Source organism: Agelaius phoeniceus, chromosome 15, assembly GCF_051311805.1.
Source record: "Agelaius phoeniceus isolate bAgePho1 chromosome 15, bAgePho1.hap1, whole genome shotgun sequence".
NCBI classification, from domain to species: domain Eukaryota; kingdom Metazoa; phylum Chordata; class Aves; order Passeriformes; family Icteridae; genus Agelaius; species Agelaius phoeniceus.
Genome location: NC_135279.1, coordinates 10683496 through 10696610, shown reverse-complemented (window position 1 = coordinate 10696610; position 13115 = coordinate 10683496). Strand labels below are relative to the sequence as shown.

Here is a 13115-nt window from a genome sequence, read left to right as displayed (position 1 = left end):
TACTTATATCATCACCAGATCTGAAGGAATTAACTTGGATTGATATTCCCAGCATGCTAGGTGCATGTGAGTGCAGAGAAAAATTAAATCATTTGAAACCTGTTGGGGTGCTTGTGTCTGCCTGGCTTTGTGCCTTGGAAAGTTTTTCCCTGCCCTGGTGGGACCTCTGCTTAGTCCTTGCTTCACCTTGGCTTCTTCCCATCACCAGTGGAATGGGGAACATGAACGGTGGAGTGAAAAAGCTCTCTGCTCATTTTTTCTCTCGTTTGTTAGAAGGAGGTAAAGCTCATTACAAAATGAGCTAACAGGTGAAGGGTCACCCTTACTGCCTTTCCTCCTGGCATGTCCTGAGGTGGCTGAGAGCTCGTGGTGTCTTGAGCATTTGGCATCACGAGGCTGCCCTGCCCGTCCTGGCCATCACGAGTCAGCCCTCGGCTTCCTCCCAGCCTGCGGCGTCGCTTCCTCCCTGTGGGATGGCCTGGGCTGTCTGGGGATAGCTGCAGTCTCCTGCCTTGCTGAGCAGCCCTTGGAACACTCACTTTCTTGGTTCCCCTTCCTGCATTTCAACTCCTTCCTCTAAATTAGAAATCTTTTTCAGGAGAGCTTGGGGTGGGTGAATCATGTACATATAGATATACTTGACTGGAAGTGCTTCACACTTGGGTTACACTGGCAAGTGTTGTAAGAAGGTGTTTCTACAGACCCTTGGGTTCTGATTCTTCCCGCTCCTACTCCAGTTGAGGTCATGAGGCATGAGGATGTACCAGGAGCATGGGGTGTATGTACCTGCTTGTGCGTTGTGATGTCTTCTCCTTTTCTGAAACAATTCCACCATTTGTTTTCAGGTGACTGAGGATGTGTTTACGTGTCTCATGTTCCAAACCTTGCTGACTTGGGATGATCAGCTTATCTGGTTGACTGATAGATTGTCCTTGTGTTTTCAAAGGGCTTTATCCCTTGCTCTGTGTATGCTGTGTAATGCTTCGAGTTAGCGTATGCTCATGGTGACAGCTTGGATGAATCCAAGCTTCTGTTCTGGAATAAACTGGACCAGTGTGACTTGGAGCCTGCAACTTGTTTTGTAATTTTGGCTGAATGCTCTAGGTGACCACTTCAGCAGTGTGTTTTACAAGTGGAAACTAATGCATGCAGTGGTTTCATGCTCAGTGGTTGTGTTCCCTCCCAGGGCTACATCTGGAGCTGGATGTCTGCAGGATCACATGTTTGTGAGTAACGTTAGGAAAAATGCAAAGCTCAGTTGCAGCAGCGAATCCACAGTGTGGTTGTGCTGGCCTTCCAGAATCAGCCAAGAACAGAATTTGTCTCTGAAGACTTGAAACATTTCGCATTTGTGGTGTTAGATAGAGAACCTTAATATGTAAAATATCTGCTGGAGAAAAAAAGTTATGCCCATTAAAAACAGGAAATAATTTTATTAATCAGTAATTGGTTAGCTAATGCACGGGCTGCTCCACCTTACAGTGAGTAGTAGCAGAATTCATACATGGGAAATATTCAAATATGGGAAATATATTTGCACAAAATTCATGTGATTCTTTTGTGCCTAAGGAATGTGACCATAGCACTACATTCAATCATTAATTTCTAACAATACCTGCCCAATACACACAATACAATTATGTTCTGCTTCATAGACATGTGAGTGGTTATTATGTAGCCTTTGTATTGAAAAGGATTTATTTATTTTTACAACAATGCATGGTTAACAATGTTGCTTAGTGCTCAGCCGAAGCTTTTACTTGTTGATTCTGCACATTTGCGTAAACAATCTTTTTCTTCTCTGAAACTGATAGCTTCTGGAGGTACTATTATTCAGAACACAATGCATTGCAGAGAAACTTGTTCAAACATGTGAATTGCAGCATGAACTACATATAGAGTATTAACAGTGCGTGTATGTGAGATGTATCTGCAAGTAAAATGTGCTTGTAATAAAGTTTTTTTTTTTCTTTTCTAATTTCATAGCTTTTACCAAGCAATTAAGCCTTTGGACTTAAACAGTTTGACTGTATGTAAAAACTTTTTATATTTAACAGTCTTGTCTGATGCTTTTGTGTTGATAATCAGGGTATCTCCCAGCTCTTGTATATTATCTGTCTTTGGAACTCTGGCCTTGAAGGAGCCCATTTGTACAGGTGGGGGATCCTGCAGTGGTGCCAGTGTCAGCAGCAGCAATCCTGGCTGTAGGTACCCCTGCCCACATCAACAGCCCAACAGTGCCCTGTGGTTGGCTGTACCCAAATGTGGATCTGCAACAGCCCCTGCTGACAGCAGTGAGCTTCAGGCATGGGAGTGATCCATCACACAGCACTGATCCTTCTCTGTTTCTCCAGGATCATTCCACAACATCCCCGAGTTATTTTTGTCTAAAATGACTAAAATACATCACAGAAACAGTCACGTTTCCTTTACTCTGGGCACTGATCATGCCCTGCACATTCATGGTGTTTCATGCCCCTCCAGATTTGCATGTGCCTCACTCTAAGCGCCTTCAAATGTTTTTTTCCCTTGCTCCAGCTAAAATGTCAGCAAAACATAAAATTTGTAATAGTACCAGAAACCTTCTACTCTTTCAGTTTGTGTGATATATAGAGCTGGGAAGAAACAGGAGCCAAATTACAGTTCTCTTCCATCTGTTTTAGTTGATAAATGAAGAAACTTTGAATGCAGTTCAGCCCTGACTTTAGATCCTGGCCTTGTGCCTGTTTAAGCCAGAGCAGTATCTTCACCACAGTTCCTGTGTCATTTCCCACTCAGAGAGAGAGAAGGTAAATTGCTTGAGCATTGCCCAAAGGAACTGTTACTATATGCCTTCTTATTTGGTTTTATTTTAGCCTCAGGAGCTGTGGAAATGGTGGCTCACACATTGCAGTGCTTCGCCTTGCACTCCCCTCAGTAATTTCTAAACCTTTTGATTGATTTCTGTCGAGTCTGGTGGAGAATGTGAGAACAGAAGTTTGAGTGAGCTGAGTTTCTCTAACTTCAGTGAAAATGCTGTGGGTGCTGTTGGGTGGCTCCTGCCCGTGAGGACCTGTGCAGCTCTGAGCTGGCTGCACTTTGGCCATTCCAGTTTCCAGAGGCTGTGTCCTGGGGACAGCCAGAGGATGGGCATGTTGGAGGAGGACAGTGGTCATGTGGCTCCACAGTTTGCAGGGAGCAGCTGTAGTGTGACCTCAAGAAAGGCCAGCCCTGGACTACTGTGAGCACCAGAATATCAAAACCTCTGTTAGCTAAATTATTTTGTTTTCTGATGAGTACTAAAGCACACACTGCCTGCTACATACCCAGGTTTCTCTTGTCTCATGTATGTCCAGGGTTAAAATCAGGCCTCCCAAGCCTGTGTGCTCAGCACTTAGTTTGTCATTTTGTCATGTTTGTGGATAATTATGGAAGACTCCAGTTGGGCAGAAGGAAGCACATCATGTGTGAGCAGTTCATGGGAAATGAATGAGATTCTTGTCGAGTATTTCTGCACTCTCCTCGCACTGCCCCTGTGAAGCCTTACCTAGAAAATGTTCCTGCCATTTGGAGAGTTAGCTGAATGGTTTGTTTACTCCTTTTCGTGAAACTTGATACCAGAAATTTGTAGTGAAAAACTGTGTTAGTTCAGGTGTTAATGAAGAATGGGTGCAGATGATAAGCTGTGTGGTTGGGTGTGCAGGGAACAGGCTGTGAAACTTGGGGGGAGTGTGTGCTCCTTCTCAGAAGCTTGTTCTGGTTGAATGACATTATCTGAACATCTGAGAAGCTGCTAGGGAAGAAGTCTGCCAGAATTTTCTTGTTCCTACAGGAAAAATAACAGTATTACCCCTTAAGACAGAGTTAAAGAAATGCCTCAAATGTCAGGACAGTGAATTGGCTTACAGTACTAACTGTGTTTCTATTTAAAGGCAGCCCAAACTGACATAGAACTTAAATAGTCAGACAGAAAAAAGTGGTTGGTTTTTTCAGTACCTAAATGTATTTCAGCTGCTGTGAGTTACTGGAAATTACACTACTTGCTCAGTAGAAAAGGAAATTGTTCTACTGACAGCATGGAGTACTAGGAAGCTCTGCAAAGGAGCATGATGGTTTCTTAACTGGGTATATTTACTAGTCATACAAGAGATGCTAATCATGAACTGCTGACCTCTTTTTTTTTTTTTTCCAAAACAGACATAACAAAAAAAGTGTCAAAGTAAAAAAAAAAAAAAAAAATCAAAGCAACTTTGAGACTATAACAGAATTTTGTCTTTGTATAAATAAATAGTTATCAAACTTTTTTCAGATAAGCAAAAATATCACTTTGTAATAAGACTAATTTATTTTCCTTTCTTTAAATTTAGTAGGGCTTTTTTTCCCCATAGTATCTTTTCTGCAGTTATCAGCAAATTGATTATTTTGGTTAGCCTGAATATGTAGCTACTTTAAAATGTGTCATCAAATTTTCAATTGAAGCATGCTCAGAAACTGCTAGGTAGCTTATGTTTGTGTGTTGTGTAAGGCTTTTTCTCACATTAGGATCAGAAGATAAGACACCAGGTATTGTGGGTGTTTGTGTTTTTGTTTGGGATTTTGTTGGGTTTTTCCTCACCTGGGTTTAGTATATTAAATTTAAATACTGGTCTTTTCTATTAGTAGCTAGCAGGACAAATCAGCTGAATTGCATTCAGGAGGTGACATCAGTCTATGCCCACACTGGAGTTAAAACCCATGGAAGATAATGTAAGATCCAGTAATGACAATTGTTCTCATCTGTATGGATAGAGAAGATGGAGGAGAAGAAAATATAGATGAAACAGGGAATTTGACAAGAAATTGTTTTTTTATAAAAATTAAAATGAAGAGTAACTTAAACTTTAAAGCAAATACCAAATGGCCCAGTTCTATGAAGTCCTGAGCATCCTCACTAGGGTTTGAAGGCTTTCAGTGCCAAAGCCTTGAGCTTTGCTGAAGGGTATTCATGCTGGGAGAAAAGAGATCACAAGAGCAGGAAAGACCTCACTGTTAGATCTGTGTCATGTAGGTATATATTTGTCTGTGTCAGACAAAACACACATATCTGTATATTTGAAAATACACCCAGGTGTCTTCATTTGCTGCCATGGCTCTGAGTGTGTGAGCACCTGTTTCAACTGAGAGTAATCAGGATAGCACAAAGCAGAAACCTGCCTGCCTTGCTCAGCTGCTGTCTGTGAGAGGAGGACTCTGGTGTTTCCCCCAGCAATGTGACAGGTAAATTCATGACCTGTGTGCTCTGTGTAGACAAGCCTAAATTGCTGTATTGTAGCACATCCTTTGCTTCCTGGATCAGAACCATGATGGTAAGATTTTTGAGTTTTTGGGGGCTGATGGATGCTGTATAAATAAAAGCATTTGGAGTTGTCCTGTGTGCAGAAGGTTACAAATATACATGTGCAAGTGCAGCTGGAAGCAGTTGTATGATGCTGCTGTGATTACATACATACAATTTACAGGATCTAGTGGTTTTGTGGGCATGGTGGTATTTGACCAAAGGTTGGACTTGATGATCTTGGAGGACTTTTCCAACCTTAGTGATACTGTGATTCATTTTACTTAGGATTTTTTGTTCCTTCTGGTGTTCTCCCTCATTGTCACTGTCCCTGTTTGGTGCTCTGCTTTGGGAACTTGTATTTACTCACATGCACTCATACACAGAAGAAGAAGAGAATTAAAGCCCATCTTGCTTTCTCTTCTATTCTTCTGCTCTCTTCTTAGTGTCTTCTGAGGCCTGCAGTGCTTCCTCCCCTCTCTGAAGGGTTCCCCTGGGTGCTGTGCTGTCCCTTCCTCCCCTGCCACAAGCAGTGGCGTGCATCCTGTTTGGGGTTACTGTTGTGTCACATCAAGTGATGTGCATGAGCAGGAAAAGGGGAAAGGAAAACAAAAAGCAAAGGGACCACAATAAAACAACCCAGTCCAACGTGTCCTGGTGGCATTGACAGCTATTGCTGTCCAGCATGAGAACCTTTCTTTCCTCTTGGTGCAGTGGAATAAATAGCTTTGTGTGTTGCTGTGGCTGGTTCACAGCAGGTTACCTGCAGCACTAGGCTTCTTTGGGTTCCACATTTTAAGGATGCTCATGTGGGCAGACTGAAATCTGCTGGCAAGCTGTGGTGGCTGGGAGTGTCTGGAATTATGTTTGCATCAATTTGGTTACTACTAGCAGAGAGGGGTTTATTGAACATACACTAAATATACATATATATCTTGATTAAGTACAGCCTCTCCCAGTAGAACAACGTAGGTTTTATCAAGTGATTCTGTTGATTCTGTCAGGGAGAGCTGGTTTGGACTGTGTGTTCCAGCTCAGCTCTGTGATAAGGAAGGTGTGTGTTTGGAGTGAGTTTCAGTGCTGATACCCAGGCAGGGCATGTTGAGCTGAACCTGCAGTTTTCTTTATCACAAACAGATTTTGGCAGTAAGAAAAGCTCTGAGGCATGTAAGGGCTATGTTCAGCTGACACTCGAAGCTGCCATGTATCTGTCATGTGGGGTTCTCAGTAATACTTGACCAGTTCAGTCTTTCTGCTGTGGAAAATCCCTCTAGATGGATAGTTGTATTGGAGAGCTTGGGCAATGGCCAGTCCTACCCTGTATTTTCCATTCCTACCATTCTTGGAAACCCAAAACCGTGAGCATGTAGTGAGACTTAGAACACTGAAGGGGATGGCAGAAAGCCTGAGGGAGCAGAGCTCCTTGCAGCAGTGAGCAAAGCACAATGGAGCAAACCCAGCAGAGCACTTTGTTAAGCTTAGTTTAAAGGCTGAGTGGGCCATAGCTGATAGCTAAGTGTATTTTTACATGTTCTTCTGCTTTGGGGAACCAAAGCATTTAGGACCTCACAGTTAACGTGCATTGGCTTGAAGGTGCCAGGCTGCCAATCAGAATATTCTGATAGTCTGTATCTTCTTTTCCAATATGAATGAAGTTGTGGCTTGTTCAAGCATCTGATTTTTATTTGTCCTCATGTCCTTATGAGTTACATAAAAGTGAAGTCAACCAATGTCTTTAGTGTCTGCTCTATATAAATCTACCTGAAATAGTTTCAGGTCACCTTTACATGCTTAATTTGGAAAACAGTTGAGCAGCATGACTCTTGCCTTGGAGAATTAAGCAGTCTAGGCTCCTCACAGTAGTCTTGGGGCCCTGGCAATATCTGCACAAATCAAGATCTCATCCCTTCTGCAGGTTAAGTAGGGGCCTGTTTGACTCGTAGAGCCAGTAAGGGAGGGATGTTCAGTGCATGGGTTGGAGCCAAGTTAGAAAAGTCTTCCCTCCTGAAAAGCAGCTGTAGGATAGATCCAGTTCACCTAAATATTCAGTAGTGTTATTTGGCAGATCTATGAAATCATTCCTAATTGTTTCTGGTTTGGAGCTTGGCAATAGTTTTGAAATGCAATGTACTTGACATTTAGGGGTTTTGGGAGTTAACTAAAGAGATGGGTTAAAGTCTTCTGGGCTTATGGCAGCAGGTAACCACTCTGTGTGCAGAAAGATTGCAGAATTGGGCCACATCAGACACTTGAAGGTGTTGGAGGATGCTTAGAAGGCCAGTGACCAACACTCATGTCAGGCAGTTGTTGATTCCTGGGGAGAATCTATCATTAGGACTTGTGGGATGTTGATATTAATGAGCATCACATACAGATAGGGCAGCCTGGGATTTCATTCCATAGATATGAATTTCTTATACTTGTTTGTATAATCATCTTCTGTCTTTAGTTTGCAGTTGTTCCTGTGTAACTGAGATGGGGTTTTGGTGAAAGCTCATCAGCTTGCAGGGGCAATAGGGCTGAGTCAGCACTGTGCTTAGGCATGTGCTCTGAGTCTGGAAGTAGTTTGACTGCTCCCAATGAACCCACTGATGTGCTTAGCACTAGGCATGTGTTTTAAATAAGTTGTAAAATCTACACAAATGAGGAGGGTGAGACTACAAGCACACAGTGTTTAAAATCAAAGGTTTAGGGGGTTGTATTCTTCAGGAAAAAAGCTTTTGGCATTTAATGCATTTTAGGGACATACTGAGCTTAAATGTCACCTGCATTGGAAAAATGATCCTCATCTATTAATTTTGTGTGACTGTCTTGATAAATGACCTGGTAACATAGCAAGCTAAAGTCCACTGTAGTCCTCTACAGCCCCAGGCTTTGGGCTGAGAGCAGCATCTTGGGATTATCCCTATGTCAAACCTTGTTAGAACTGAGTACATATAAATAATTGTCCGCCAGCTTTTCCTATTACAACCATATACACAGTTTGTGAAATTGGTTTACCATGTCCTGAAAATTTCTTTGATATTTTTAAAGCCTGTTGCTATGGGAACCAGACCCCATAACAGAAAAGCTTTTTGGTGCTAAGGAAGCCAAGAAATTCACTTAACAACAGGAATAAAGCCACGGAAAAATAGCTTGTATTCTTTTTCCAAAAGCAAACTAACAAACCCCAGAAGAAACCCTGATATCCTGAAGCAGCTTGGACCTGGATTAACAGATGGAAGGGGACACTCTGCTCTCAGGGCTTCAGAGCCTGCCCAGGGAGCTCACTCTGTGGACACTTGCACTGGTCTGGCTCTTACAGGCGAGAATAATCAGGGAATCCACAAGCATCTTTCTCTGAAATAACTCATATGTCTTTTATGTCCTTTTTTACTTTTTTTTTCTCAATATGGAAAGGTTGAAATGATGTGATGGATTGGTTTATGGGCAAGAAAACACAAGTTTTGCTTCTCAGAACTGGATGTCCCCTTTGTGCTTTGCTAATACAGAAACTGGCAGAACAGGCATTACTTTGACGTTGGGGCTTGCAGCCCTGTTTCCTTGTGTCTCATGACTGAGTGAATCAACACCTAATTAAAGTCACATGAGGGACAGAGTAAAATGCTGTTCAGGCACTGATCCCTGTGAATCTTTGGAGAATAACTACTTACCTCTGTCTTCCTCTTCCAAGCAACCCTGAACAGCTGTGGCTCTGCTTTTTTTCTTTTTCTTTTTTTTTCCCAGAGAAAAGAATAGCACGTAGATCTCCTCTAAAGCAATGCTGCCTATGCAGATAAATGAGATCTGGGGTAGGGGGAAGGAAGACCAGGGAGTTCTCAACATAATCTTGAGAAATTGGAATGATTTGAGTTTGTGCTAGGGATGATTTAGCTGAAAGCCTGAAAGTGTAGTCCTTGTGCATTTAACACTCCTGGAAATTTAACTGAGAATGTGAATGCTGGGCAAGGAAGTTGGCAGTGATCTGTGGGCTTTCTTGGTATTTTTAATATTAGCTGTAATTTTACCACTTGTGGCTCGTTATGAAGGTCCACAACAATTGCTTTCCATCTCTGAGTGACAAATACTTGTGTGGAGATTTCTATGGCTCTCAATTATCACTCGGTCACAAGCACAGCCACCTTAATCAATTACAGAACCGTGGCTTACTGCCAAGGAATGCTCCAAGCCCCATGCTGCCTTGCCTGTGCTGGATGACTTTCACCACCAAGGCCATATTTTTTCCCCTTATAAAACTCACAAAACAAGTATTGCAGGATGTTTTAATCAGCAGAAGCAGATGTCTCCCTGTGCCCTGACACAGCAGAGGCTCGTGGGTCGCTGCAGGGCTGTGCAGCAGGTGCAGTGGCTGCAGCCAGAGCTTTGGTGGCTGTCATGTGCTGGCACTGGAGGTACCAGTGGTTTGGGCACTCCATGGAGTGGCATCTCCAGGCTGGAGGTATCCTGGCTGCCTGCAGCCAGGCCAGGGGGTTTCAAGGTGGAAAAAGCAGGCTCTGGGCAGATGCCCTGGCAGGGACCCGCTATATCCTGGCACCCTTGGCACAGCATCACCACCCTGGTACAGCTCACAGGTTAAAAAGCATGACATTAAAAAATTGGAGTTGTTTACATTCTAGTCTTTTAGTCTTTAAAAATGTATTTATTTTTAGATGTATCTGTCTGATTAAGAAAAAGCTTATTTAGATGTGTTTGCTTGTTGCAAGAATCAGCTGACATGTCAGGCATAGATAGAGCACACTGGCAGTTCAGTTATGCACCTTGCAGCTTTTCTTTTAATGTCTCCTGAAATAATATATTAAAAATCTCAGTTTTCAGCAGTGCAAAAAGAATAAAACTGCCATAGTCCTTATAGTTTCTGAAAAGTACTTGAAAATAAAATCCTTAAAGACACTCTAAGCTGAAGATAAATACAGGGAATTCAATATTTGTCTATTAAAAAATTGAAAATGTTAGGAGTATTGAGCCAAAGTACCCTTATTCCTTCAGGAATTTTTCAAGGGTTTATTATTATTATTATTAATATTAGTGTTGATAACAATAGTGGAGCCTTAGTGATTTCTCTAAGATGTCTTCATTTTCATGACAGGAGAGGTCTTGCAGTCAACCTCGACTCTCATTTGTCTTTTCTCCTCATTGTCTCATCTATTAATATTCAGAGTTTCCAAAATAAAAAGCAGCAGTTCACCATTAAGTTCTGTAAGCAAACTTTGCAGTTGATAAATCTGAGCTTGTGAGCTTGATTTTGTTTTGTCAAGTTAGTTTTGTGTGTGGATTTAAGGATTGTTGAACCTCTCGTGACATCTCCAGAACTGCACAGCATAAAGGAGGGAACACAGACTGCCCCCCATAACCCTGCTCTGCTGCATTACATAATTCTGGGTGATTTAGGAGAGTCTTTATTTCCAACAGCTATGCTATTTCCAACTATGTTCATCAAAAGCAATTTGTATTGGAACTTCTTTTCTCCCCAACCTTTCATGAAGCGCACACAACACTGAGCTATTTACACTTCATTTTTACTAGCTACAGCAGAAGAGTGCTCTGCACACCCGAGTGTGCACAATAAAATAACTGTTTGGCAGGGGGAAAATGCCCTGTTGTCTTGCAGTACCAGTTGGTATTATGGAGGTTTGTTCGGTGTCTTATAGTAGATTGCAACTGGAAATGTGATAAAAAATTAACACAAATGTTTCAGTAGCTTAACCATGCATCAGATTTTTACTTTGATAGTTATTTTTATTTTCAGCATTTTTATCATGACGTGAAAAATTACAGCAGTGGATAGTCAGTCTGCTGAGGTCTCCATGTTCTTAAAAGAGAGATAATTGTTTCATGTCCTGCCCTCCAAGAATTCTCATAGGCAGATTTGTGGTTGCTGATGCTCCTTTACAATGCTGGTAGAGTCAGTTTATTCCAGTCATGAGACCTTGTGCTGGTAGTGAGAATCCTGTGTATGGAGAGTTTATAAACTTGTTTATTTTTTTTTTCATCTCATATCAAAAGCACTTTTTTTCAGCATTTAACAATCTGTTTTCCTTTAAAGAGTAGAGGGCCCAAGTTTTGAAACTCCTGAGGGCTGTTTGCAATGATCTTTCTCATCATTTGGGCTCTTTCTGACCTTTGGCTGGGCTTACATTTGTGTGTGCAGGTTTGAGTATGCTCCAAGTATACATGGAAGGCTCATGCTTTAACATCTCCACTCTTCCTCTCCAGCAGTGAGAAATTTTTTTTTTTGGAGGGATACAAAAATGCACAAAAAGCACATTTGTTTAGAAGTCTAGCTCAGTGGTAATCCTAGTGAGACAAGTATTTTGTAGAGAAATGGTATCCAAGTATTTCTAGGCAGATTTCAAATAAAATCCTAATTGGTTTTCTCTCTTTTCGTCTAGTGTGGCTTCCAGCTCCTACCTTCGTGCATTACTAAGCAATAAATATTTCTTGGCTCACTCACTGGCTCTTTGTTGTGTGCGTTTACAACATGTGTGAGGAAGCCTTCCTTTAGAAGAAAGACTGAAAAAACTTGTTAAGGCAGTGAAGACCAAAAATTAATTATTTCATTACTCTTTAGCCTGTGGTTGGAGCAAACTCTGTTGTCTGCTTGGTTTAAAATCAGATGATTTATACCCAAAAGGTGCATATGAGCCTTTGCATTAGTTTTAGGTGTTTTCAGAAATGCCTTTGGCTAGAGTGAAGAGAGTGGTTATTTTTGGTGCTGTTTGGTTTTGTCTGAGTGTTTCAGAACATGCCCCAGCCCCAGTTGGGCATGGGGGTCTGCAGAGGGGACCATTGGGCTCTGGCCTGCTGGATGTGGTTGAACACTATCACCCTCATCATTCCCATCTGCAGCTGGGTGGGTGTGCATGATACTGAAATATCTCCCTGGCAGGTGGTGGGCTATCACAGGAGATTTTGATAGCTTCATTTTTTTGGACTTGAGTGTTTTTCTGAAGCAGGGTAATATTACAGCTTTGTTTTTCAAGCTCAAATTTTAGACACACAAAAAAAGGAAAGCCTTCACCCTGGATATACACCTAGAGAAGAGGATGGTGCATATCTCATGTTAAAGATGCTCCAGTGTTTTCTTGGATATGGGAGTGGTGACAGTGTGTATAAACAAACATTGAATATCTGAATTCCTTCCTCAAGCAATAAATATTCACTGATCTGGCTAAAGCACTGTTTACTCTCTGTACAATTTGAGTCTGTCTCTATTTGCAGAGAAATTCCTTCCAGTATTTTTCCTGGTCAGTTGTTGGATGGAGGCTGGGTCAGCTTTCAAAGCACTTCTTTTGATACGCCTCAGGTTACCCTGAGGTAAAATGGAAACCTTAGATGTTACTCCTGTAAATAAATGTTTACATAATATGAGGCACTTCTCAGCATTGCATGTCTAAGAAAAAAGGTCACTTTTGACATCAGTAACCTTTAGTGAGTAGTGCCTTTCCACATAGGTAAAGGAAGTTACTATGCACTGCACATTCCTTCACTAGATCAAGAAGGTAGCTAGGAGTGGTCAGATGTTACTGGTTTTGTCTCCTAAAGCTTAGCATTTTAAGCTGTAAAGGCAAGATTTGGGCTTAAGGCATGGGTCCTGTAACCAGCACATGCCCAGTTTTGCTCATGTGAGTAATTCCATTGAATTGCCTGGCACTCATATATGAAAAGCCAAGTCTGTAATATATGTGTTTGTGGCATCAGGGCCACAACACATCAATTCTTCATTTCTAAATGAGAAACTTCCTGTGAAGCATGGTAACAAAAGATAATGGTTTTGTCTCTCTTTAGTTTTGCTGCTTTTGTGTCAAAACACTTGTCCAGCATC

The 13115-nt window shown here is 41.7% G+C and overlaps 1 protein-coding gene across 2 annotated transcripts in view; it reads left to right on the top strand.

Moving 5' to 3' along the window:
• The window catches only part of FNIP1 (folliculin interacting protein 1), a 64186-nt gene that overhangs the window by 5954 nt on the left and 45117 nt on the right, over nt 1–13115 (top strand). The window lies entirely within an intron of this gene.